The sequence below is a fragment of the Athene cunicularia genome (genome assembly GCF_003259725.1).
Source record: "Athene cunicularia isolate RWA chromosome 6 unlocalized genomic scaffold, athCun1 chr6_part1, whole genome shotgun sequence".
NCBI classification, from domain to species: domain Eukaryota; kingdom Metazoa; phylum Chordata; class Aves; order Strigiformes; family Strigidae; genus Athene; species Athene cunicularia.
The window spans coordinates 20,203,704-20,212,884 of NW_020799105.1; positions in this window are offsets into that span (position 1 = coordinate 20,203,704).

Consider the following 9,181-nt stretch of genomic DNA (forward strand, 5'->3'; position numbering starts at 1 on the left):
TTTTTTTTTTTTTTTCCCTCCCCCCGGCCCTGTCCTCTGAAGTGCCTGGAACAGCTACCGAGGCCGGGGACCGCTCGGGTGGACTTCACTCTGATGCTATGCAAGCACCAGTAAAGCAATATTGGTTTTGTAAAAGGAATAATTCAACTAGTCCTCCCCTGGAGTGATCCTTTTGCTGGGAAAATAGTTCAAACCGTAAAATAATGTTTATATAACTCATGGGCTGTTGAACTTGTGAGGCTTAGCTAAAGAGTAAAGTCCTGAGATCCTCCCAAAAAAAGCTCTATAAATAATAAGGGCAAAGGTGTTGTTCCATTCAGCAGATCAGCGAATTGTAACTTTCTGACTTCCGATGGAGCATTTTTATTTTCTGTTGTCATCTTTAATATTGTTTAGGATGCGGTTGTTGCTACCAGGAATACAATACTAGTTTAGATTTCAGTAGACTTGAGGAATACTTTAAAGGACTGGTATTAATTACAGTTATTGTGTGTTGTTTTCAGAGCGCCAATATTTTGCAAGCAATTTTAAGTGTGCCACTCAGTTTTATGGCCCTTTTCTACCATTCTGAGCAAGATGGTAACAGCAACGCTGGTTTTGTTTTGTTAAAGTCACATTAAAGAAGCTGTTAGCTATGACTCAAATGGCAGAACTTTATCAAGATTTACTCCAAACTATATTCCAACTTTTCTTTTAACTGCAAGTGAAGCTCCAACAACATTTTTTTGAGGCCTGGTGCTTATTTATTTTTAACACTCTTTTGGAGGGGGTGTGAAATTTTTTGAAATGAAGAACAGGGGGCAAGTTATGTACCTGACATCACAGCCACAAGTATTATGCCTGTATTGCGTACGCTACCACATTTTTAGTTATCGCTGCAAGCTGCTGTGAGTAAAGTATTTTTAAAATTTGCAGGGAGTAATGTAGGTGGATGTCATTGCAGAGGAAGATGATGGACAGCATATGGAAGACCAAAAGTAAAAAATAATTAATATATTGAGGATTATGGTATCTAGAAATGTTTGTTCCAGGTCCTGCAGGCTCCATCAATAGATTTAGCTGGGTGAACATGTAGCCGAAGCCAAGGACGTGCATGTGTGTTTCCACTTGTTAAATCAAAAGTCAAAGCTGTATTAGCTCAATTACATGCTGGTTGGTGCCTGCGATGTGGTAATTAACATCAGAAGAAGGAAAATGATGGGATCCACTCTGCAGATGTTGGCAAAAGCAAATTTTTATCAGAGTTGCAGGGGGAACACAAACTCAATATCAGTAGCAAAAGGGAAATTTCAGATTAGTTTCAAAGTGAGGTTTAGGCAGAACTGCAACACAGAGTCCAGTGGTGAGGACTTTTGTAAGGGACTCAGAAGTAGGGCTGGGTGACCACCACAAACATTTTCTAGCAAATATTGGTTTAATTTTTGCAACTCATTTGCTTTGGCCTTGGTAGCTTTTTTTTTTTTTTTTTTCCTTTGGTCCCTTGTGTAAGTTCCTTTGTGACTAAGTTTGGACTAAAGCAAGCCCCGATGCAAAGTGAACTTTTTAGCTGAAATACCAGGAAACAAGTTTTATAACTGTTGTACAAATACTTGCACTTGAATCCTGAGGATTATGATGAGAAGCACACCCAGAATTAACTGATGCCATGTGATACATGAGTAATCTTATTAGAGCAATGAAAAGAATAAATGCATTTCACATCAAAAATGTATTTCATGGAATAATTTTGAACAGAGAATAAACTTCAGGAAATCTTCGTCATTTTGCAGAATGTGAAGTTTTTTGACACAAAATTACACGAGTTACTTGTTATACTCACAAGTCTGCCAGTCTGAATGCATTAAAAATAGAGGTTTATTGCATTTGAAAGTTCATTTATAATTTATTAGGAACAAATTTATGCGTTTCCTCAATTATAATTTCTCATTTCTTGGGTGTAAAATCCCATTTCACAAATCACTAGTCTCTTTTAGGACTGAATAGAAAATACATCTGGTTTAATTATAGGCACCGAATAGGTATCTAGGACTATCTCATATTGTCTGGGGAAAAGAATAAACAGAGAAGGGAAGAACAAGAAAGATGAGAATAATAAAAAGAAAAGCAAAATAATAATTGCAATCATTTTGGGTTGAGTAAGACCCCCAAATTATGAGGTGGTGAAGCATTTATCTGGATTTTTTTCATGAGCATTCTTGTTTCTGCATCTCAGCAATGATGTCTGAACCACAGAATCATCTGCTGTTGGTAATGGAGATGCACCATGCTGCTAGTGATGGATCCAAGTTGGTGAATGAATCCAAATTAATTTTCCCAATTTAAGGCTGCTTGACAGAGGACATCATTAGAACCAAGGAGCCAGTGGAGGGGTCCAGGAAAGATCAAGGGCTAAGTCTCCCAACATTTCAGAGGAACTTTAACAGCCCTAACGCAGAGAAGATTTAAAACACATCCAGAGAGTCATGAAATTTCCCCTGCCTGTCAAAAACAATAAGCCGATAAAAGACAAGTCTTTCAAAGAGGCTGATGATTAAACTGTGATGTTTGTATGAAAAACAAACATTATGGTCAAATAAGCATGACCAAGGCATGGTGATCACCTGGATACTCTTCCTCATGATCCATTCCTTCCTAGCCATAGGAGCACTCTTCCCTCTTGTTACTTGCTGCTTCTGTGGACATGAGCTTTGTGAGACAACCTGAAACGCATTTTAAAACCCAAATAGAACTTGACTCTGAAATTGCAAAATCCTTTGCAAATTTGTACAAACAGACAATTTCCACAACTTCAAATTTTTAGTGATAGCTAAATTAGTCATCATCGTTATGGTTTTAAAACAGCCAATTTGAAAAATAAACTATTGTTTTTCTCAGACCTGGGGTTTCTAAAGTGCAAAGTTTACCATGTAAAGCTGGTAAAAGGAAAGAAAAAAATCAACTTTCAACCACTAAAACACAATGCAAATAGATGATTTTTTTTTTCCCCCTTTTTAGGTAGACTGGAATTATAAAATAAGCTTATTTATGGCACCCAGGCAGAGCTTTTGATCAGTCTAGCCAAGAGGGGCAACATCTTTATATGTATATCTCAGAATTTAGTGATGAGTGCACACTGATGCCATATAACATGCGAAATGTGCCTCTTCATAAATTGCTATATTTTTAGCTTGCTTTTTCAGGATGATCACAGGCGAGATTTGTGCGTGTCCTTGTTGGCAAAAGACTAGCAATAAATCCTAAACAAGAAGCGTGATTGCTTTCCAAGAACTTGGCTGCAGAGCAATTGGAAAAAGGGCCATAGAACAATGAAAAGCATATTTTGAAAGAAAGAAGGTGACTATAGTGACAGCCAAAACCCTGTGGAGAAGATGATTATTGCAACTTAACTTTAGCGACTTCATTAACCAGTGCTTTGAATGCAGAATCTAAGGTCCTGTCCTGCATCCCTTGATGTGAAAACAAAGTGCTTTGTAAGGAAAATGTTGTCTTTCTAAGCGGAGGAAGCTTGTGTGCAGTGACTCGGTTTAGTTTTCTTTTTTGGAGTTCAAGAGAAGCTCTTACCACTGCAATAGCTTTAAAAAATATTTCAAGAATGGAATCAGCCATTACTTCAGATGCAACAGGGTGCTTTAAAGCAGACTTTTTTTTAAAAAGGAGATTTATTTTCAAGCCTGCAACCATTTCTTTCCGGGGAAAAAAGAAAATATCCAGGAGAGTCCAGAATATTTCACTGTATTTTAATCAAGGAAATTCAGAAAACAGCATTCTTCAGGCCTTTGTGAAATGAATGTGTAACTCTGATGACTTCAAGATCTCCTTTTACAGAAAGGACTTATTTCTGTAGCCATACCTAGCTTAGAGCAAGTGTGTGTGTCTGTGTGTGTGTGTATTAGAACTGGCTTGAAATCCCGTTCCATGTTTGGTGTTTTGTTTGGTTTTTTATAGCAGGGCTGATGTAGAGGAAGTTAGAATTGCCCTTGGGGGGCACTCTGTTCTTCTGGGGTTCTCCCTGTGCCCCACTGCACCAGTTTGCGGTCATGGGCAGCAGGTCCTGGGGTGTGGCAGAGCTGGAGGAACCCAAACTTCCTTACTGAAGGGGGACTATGTCCCTTCATGTGTGTTGCTGCTGTGGAACTGTGATGTTATGACCTAATTGCTATCTAGCCTGTTGGGCTTGTAGGCATTTAAAAAAATATTTTAGTACTGAGCTGTGATGGTCTCTCAGGTTATTAACACATCGAAGCTATTAGCTAGTAAAACTTCTAGAACAAATGTTAACTATGGAGGTTTGAATAGAGCTACTTACAGCTGCTCCATTAATCTCATGTGATTGCTTTCCTCGAGTGCAAATAAATCTAGGAAGAGACTGCCTGTCTTTGTTATCAATATGTTTCTTTTCTGAGAAGGTTTTAACTTAGTGTTGCTGAAACTGTCCACTCGGAAAATAATTTTCAGTATTTGTACAAGACATAGACACAGTTTTGTGACTGTGTCTAGCTTTTTGTATTAATTAGGAATATTCTGATGTAATTTAGGCAAAAATGTCTGCAAGATGTGGTTTTAGGGATGCTCTACTCAGAGTGTCACCAGGCCAGCAGCACTTGGACCAAACTAACACGTGTGTTTGTGAACAGCTCCAGAGTGAAAGCCTCAACCACAGTCTCGCCCTGAGCTGGGCACCACCACAAGTGTCCGTGCCTTTGGCACCAGCGAGTCGGTGCATGGGTGTGCGCTGCCCCATTCTGAAGCAGTGAAGAGGAAAGCAACAGCTCTGACTTTGCTGCTTCCAGGCCCTGGGGATATGTTATACCTGTTCAGTGGCTGACCTTGCTTCCTTTTTCCTTTATACCTTCAGACAGTACAATGGGTTACTGCTGGAGGAAAAAACAAAAAAACCAAACAAAACACCAAACCAAAAAACCCACTAACAAAACCCAAAACAAAAAAAACACATCCCTGCATCATTTCAGTCTTGCTTCTTGGAAGATGAGCTCCCTTCCCAGGTACTGCTTTGCTAACTAAGATCTGCTAATGGTTTATCTTTCCCCAACTCAGAAGATGAACATCTGCGTGCTGAGGACTTTGATGCCTGCAGCGAAGGGTCTGAAGCTGCAATCGTGTATTCAGACTTATTAATACATATGTGCTATGATTCTCATAAAAGCTGAATGCTAGGATGTAGTCAGGGTCCTTCTGCGTGTGTAGAGACAGAAGTTGTAGTATTATTGCTTGGCTGACATGTATTTAGGCATGGAGTTGATTCTTCTCCTATACTATTTCTATACTATTTTTATGCCAGTATTACTCTGTCAATGACTTCTGGTTTGTATTGATCCAAAGAAAGCTACTGAAGCTCTAATTTAAGTGCAAGTAGTGGTGCTAAAGTCAATGGGATTATTTCCATAGCTGTAATATTCAGAAAATCATGTCAGGATCCATATCGGTGCATTGAAAAAGTTTAAAAGCAAATTATTTTATCAAAGCAGTTACTGTCTTTATAAAGTATTAGTCAAATCCAACCAAATAAACAAGGGTTCTGGATAGGAAATACAAACCTTCCATCCTTTTTTTTTTTTATCAGTGAAAATGGGAGTTAAGGATCTAACTTGTGCTCATCTATGAGATCTTCCCCTGGATCTCTATTTCAGAAATACTCTATACGCTGTATTAGTTTTCTGTGTGGCAGTGGGTATGAAGAGAATTGACTGTTCCTTATTTTTACAGGCACATGATCTAAATAATAACAAGATGATATAATCCTAATATTTCTTTAAGACCACAGGATGTGAAATTAAATTAAAAGGCCAGGAAAATAAAGAACCCTGCAGTTTGATTACACTCAGCTGGATTATCTTTGTAATTATTTTGCTTGGAAGATTTAAAAATGCATACTGCTTTGTGAGAGAGATTAGGCAGGGAAACCAAAATTAAAGTAAACATTCTAAAGAAAATATTGCAAAGATGATGGGTATTTTACTTAATTTTGAAAAAAAAAAAATTAAAAATCCACGAGTTGCCTCTTAAAATGAAAGGATGGAACAAAACACAGGTGAGGGGGAAGATGGATGAGGCTGCAAAGTCTGTAGAATTGGCTCAGCTGCTCCTAGTTTATATAATGTCTCTTCAGATATAGCTGAAAAGCTGTCACAAGCATTTATTCAGGAAAGAAGGGCAGACTAAAAGGAGTAGAAATACACACAAGTTCTCAAGACTTAATTTGGACCTGGGAGTGAATAATACAAATAATATTAATGAAGGAAGGGTGGCTGTGCTCTAGGATGAAAATAGTTGTTCACAGCTAACTTCTCAGTGGCACAGTGAAGGCTGGAAAATTTGTATATCCATCATTTCCCGCACCTAGAGGTGTGCATGAGTCCCCCCATGGACTTCATGGGGGAACCGCTGGATGCTTGGAAATGCAGCTTCCTTGTGCTCAGGGATCAGTCAGTTCTCACTGCTGCAGAGCTGTTCCAGCCAGTCAAACTGCACCAATATAACTGAGGTGAAACTAGTAGCAGTCTTTGGGAATGGCCTACTATGTCATTTTGTCCCTTGTTCTCCATGCATTTTAAGGTTTGAAACAGTTTTGATATAAAAAATGGCACCATTTATGTGTTGGGCTCTTGAAGTTTTTTTCTTGTAGTCTAAGAAATCTTGATATTTCTGTTTAAATTTTCTTTACTCTCATCTCCTTACTCGTCTAATCCCTTTTGTACAGTTTTGATTCTCCAGGTACTTTCTGTTTCTCATCAGTTATAATCTTGCTCAGTTTAGCAGGTTTTGCTCGTTCCTTCTTCCAGCATGTCAGCTTGGATGGTCCACCTCAAATGTTGAACAACCAGTCCTCAGGTCAAGGTCAGTCCCAGCGGTGGGTTCCCAGGAGGTGTGCCTAGGGACAGAGTTGCCTGTGCAGACACTCTGAACCTGCTCCTTACCCCAGCCCACCTCAAAACCAGCTGAAATAGCTGGTCAGACAGAAGGGCCCTGGGGAAGAGGCAGCACTGAAGGGGGTACATCAGAGTATTTCTGAGTAGTTTCCATCAGTGAGGCTGCTTCTGGAGTTCCCTGTTGTCCTCAGGATGCCGAAGAGGCAGTTGATAAGCAGTAGCAGCTGGTTTTGCATTGGTGGTTATCTTGGATCCCACTGAATGCATGATTTCACTATGAGCTTGGCTTCTCCTGGCAGGCTGAGGTTATGCTACAAGTTCTAGAAGTTACCTTATTTTTGGTACAGTACCTCTTTTGCTTAACTGCTTGGAGCCAACCTCTACCTTGTGTGGGCATGTAGCACAGTGACTCCTGGGATGCTGTTTACTAGCTCCCAATGCTCCTGGACCATTCCCTTTTTCCTAGCTTCATTCTTCCAGTGAATAAATTGTTTCTTATCTTTGTTGCAGTAGTCTGAATTTTTTTTTCTAGACCAAAATTCCCATATTTTACTCTTCCCACTTTTCTAATCTTTCTAGTTTATTTTTCCTGTCCTCTGTTTCTGACACCAACTTTGAATTTGAGAAGTCTTTGATGTACTGTTTAAAACTTATTTAATTAGATTGGATTAAATGTCAGTTTACTGGACACAGCTAAGGCTTTATGTATTTTCTCTTGTGTTATCCTCAGTTGTTCTTTGGTCAGTGTTTAGTCTGTGTGACAAGGCTCCTATCTGAAATGACTGAAGTTGTGGGTTTTTTTTCCCCCCACCCTGTGCATGTGTTATGGAGACCTTCATGATGCTATGTGAAGTCTTTGTTTACAAGAAAAGCTTTAGACTCTGCCTGATTAAGTGCACTCCCTCAAGTCTTATCTAGCCATCTAGTGTGTCCCAGGAAAGGGACTAACAGCAAGGAGATTGGAGAAACTCTGTGACGTTACAGTTGTGTTCACTTGGCAGCATCTGTGGAAGGCACTGGTGGAGAATCTTATCTTGTGAAAAAAGTACAAAAAAAAAAAAAAAAGAGAGAAATGCAGCTGGAAGAAGAGATTAAGAAACAAAGGGAAGATGTCAATGATGCCAAGTGAAAACAACAGCAATGGGAGACCCTTCTGTCAGAATACTCCCATAGGCAGTGCAAGGGAACCGGCATCTTTAACAGACAGATGAGTTGTAAAGAATGGATGCTACACTAAATCATCATTTAGCCAAGGTTGCCAAAATATCTGTGGAAGATAGATATATATATATATAGATAGATATATATATATATATATTTCATATTGAAGCTGTTCAATGCCTGTCATTCAATTTTGTCTTAGGTTCCTGCTGATTTCATCTTCCTATTGCTTGCCTTCTGTTCCCTCATGGGTTTGGTTTTATTTCTTACTGGGGATGATGATTAGATGGGGAATTCCTTTCAGCCACTGTAGCTTCTTCCATCTTCTTTCGTTTTGGTTGTTACAGACTATTTCTTTGTTTTCCAGTGCTCTGGGTCTCTATGAAGTTGGTTGCCTTTGGTCCAGCAGGAGAGATTCTAGCGATAAGCACACTAAAAATCAACAGGGTTGCTTTCTGTAAGAGCAGTCGTGCTACTTGCATGGCAAACCTTTCTCCAGCAGAAATCCAATGGAACAACCTGCCTCTCCTCTTCTGTTGTGAAGCATGACACAAAAATACAGTTGCTCACCCCACAAGTTTTGCAGAGGAAATTTTACTTGGCTAATAGTTCTGGAAAATTACGATTATCTGAACACTCAGCCTTAATCTTTTTAATATTAAAAGAAGAATGGTTGTCCAGTGCAACATTTGGAAGCAGTGAAAAAGCTTACAGGTACAGGAGTCTGGGCTAATCTATGAATAAACCCTTTCTGTCTCTCTCCATAGCAATTCCACATTTACATTTCATCTCTGAATCATGATTTTGCGTTTTCTAAGGATGCCAAGTTATAAATCAGATGCTGACTGAGAATTCCTCATGAAACACACAGCTGGGAAAGTTTGTGTTTTGCGTACTTCACCAGCAGCTGAGTTCTTCCTAGAACTATCCAGTTGACTTACATATGATGTAAGCTTCTCTCAGGGTTGCAGTACACCTTTCCTGGAAGCCTTGTGCATTTAGTGTGTGCATCATCTTTCACTATTTGCTCAATGAGAGACACAGGAATTAAAAAAAATCCCAAACAAACAAAAACCTAAAACCCTTCAGCTCTCTGGTTTGGAGAGCTGGTAATAGAGCAGAAAAATGTTTGG